The sequence below is a fragment of the Palaemon carinicauda genome, chromosome 17 (genome assembly GCF_036898095.1).
Source record: "Palaemon carinicauda isolate YSFRI2023 chromosome 17, ASM3689809v2, whole genome shotgun sequence".
Taxonomy (NCBI): Eukaryota; Metazoa; Arthropoda; class Malacostraca; order Decapoda; family Palaemonidae; genus Palaemon; species Palaemon carinicauda.
The window spans coordinates 18,047,961-18,050,463 of record NC_090741.1 but is presented as its reverse complement, the minus strand read 5'-3'; positions in this window follow the sequence as shown (position 1 = coordinate 18,050,463).

Below are 2,503 nucleotides of genomic sequence, written 5' to 3'. Positions count from 1 at the left end.
TATATATATATATATATATATATATATATACATATATATATATATATATATATATATATATATATATATATATATATATATATATATATATATATATATATTTCACCTGAAATTTTATTATCGCTTGGATAAGATATATATATATATATATATATATATATATATATATATATATATATACTGTATATACATATATATATATATATATATATATATATATATATATATATATACATATGTATGTATGTATATATATATATATATATATATATATATATACATATTATTATTATTATTATTATTACTATCCAAGCTACAACCCTAATTGGAAAAGCAAGATGCTATAAGCCCAGGGGCTCCAATAGGGAAAAATAGCCCAGTGAGGAAAGGAAATAAGGAAATAAATAACTGAAGAGAACAAATTAACAATAAATCATTCTAAAAAAAGTAATGTCAAAAGAGATATATCATATGTAAACTATTAACAACGCCAACAACAAATATGTCATATATAAACTATAAAAAGACTCATGTCCGCCTGGTCAACAAAAAAGCATTTGCTCCCACTTTGAACTTTTGAAGTTCTACTGATTCAACAACCCGATTAGGAAGATCATTCCACAACTTGGTAACAGCTGGAATAAAACTTCTAGAGTACTGCGTAGTATTGAGTCTTATGATGGAGAAGGCCTGGCTATTAGAATTAACTGCCTGCCTAGTATTACGAACAGGATAGAATTGTCCAGGGAGATCTGAATGTAAAGGATGGTCAGAGTTATGAAAAATCTTATGCAACATGCATAATGAACTAATTGATCGACGGTGCCAGAGATTAATATCTAGATCAGGAATAAGAAATTTAATAGACCGTACGTTTCTGTCCAATAAATTAAGATGAGAATCAGCAGCTGAAGACCAGACAGGAGAACAATACTCAAAACAGGGTAGAATAAAAGAATTAAAACACTTCTTCAGAATAGATTGATCACCGAATATCTTAAAAGACTTTCTCAATAAGCCAATTTTTTGTGCAATTGAAGAAGACACAGACCTTATATGTTTCTCAAAAGTAAATTTGCTGTCAAGAATCACGCCTAGAATTTTGAAAGAGTCATACAAATTTGAAGAAACATTATCAATACTGAGATCCGGATGTTGAGGAGCCACCGTCCTTGACCTTCTTACAATCATACTTTGAGTTTTGTTAGGATTCAACTTCATACCCCATAATTTGCACCATGCACTAATTTTAGCTAAATCTCTATTAAGGGATTCACCAACCCCAGATCTACATTCAGGGGATGGAATTGATGCAAAGAGAGTAGCATCATCTGCATATACAACAAGCTTATTTTCTAGGCCAAACCACATGTCATGTGTATATAGTATGAAAAGTAATGGGCCAAGAACACTACCCTGTGGAACACCGGATATCACATTCCTATACTCACTATGGTGCCCATCAACAACAACTCTTTGAGATCTACTACTTAAAAAATCAATAATAATGCTAAGAAACGACCCACCCACTCCCAACTGTTTCAGTTTGAAAACAAGGGCCTCATGATTAACACGGTCAAAGGCAGCACTAAAATCAAGGCCAATCATACGAACTTCCCGACCACAATCAAGGGATTTCTGTACTGCATTGGAGATTGTAAGAAGGGCATCACATGCTCCAAGGCCTTTCCGAAAACCAAATTGCAAACTAGGGAATAGATGATTACCTTCAGCAAACCTATTAAGACGTTTTGCCAGAAGACGTTCAAAAACTTTAGATAATATGGGAGTTATGGAAATTGGGCGGTAATCAGTGGGACTTGAGCTACCACAAACACATTTACATAGAGGAGTAACATTACCAATTCTCCAACAAGTGCTAAAAGCTCCTCTTCTTGCTAACTTGCGTAAAATAACAGATAACTTTGGAGCTAAAAAATCTGCTGTCTTTATAAAAAACAAAGGAAAAATACCATTAGGGTCTACACCTCCATAAGCATCAAGGTCCATCAACAGAGCTTTAATCTCACGAGATCGAAAAGCTAAACTAGTTAGTTTAGCCTCAGGAAAACAGGAATGAGGAAGTTCAAGTTTTTCATTACTCTGTTTACTCTCAAAAACATCAGCCAAAAGGGTTGCCTTTTCCTTTGGACAGTGAGTGACTGAGCCATCTGGTTTAAGTAAAGGAGGAACTGTTGCATCTACACCAAAGAGTGCAGATTTAAGGGTAGACCACCATTTATGTTCCTGAGTTGTACCAGAGAGGGTTTCTTTTATGATTAAATTGTACTCCTTTTCAGTTGAGGCATAAACTCTCTGAGCAAAAGCTCGAAGCTGAGTATAGTTGTTCCAGGTTAAATCTGATCTGTTACCCTTCCAAAGGTGATAGGCCTCCTGCTTCTCCAAATAAGCACGTCTACAATCATCATTGAACCACGGTTTGTCCTTCACTCGGTACCTTAGCACACGAGAAGGGATACGCCTATCAATTATGTTGACTAGA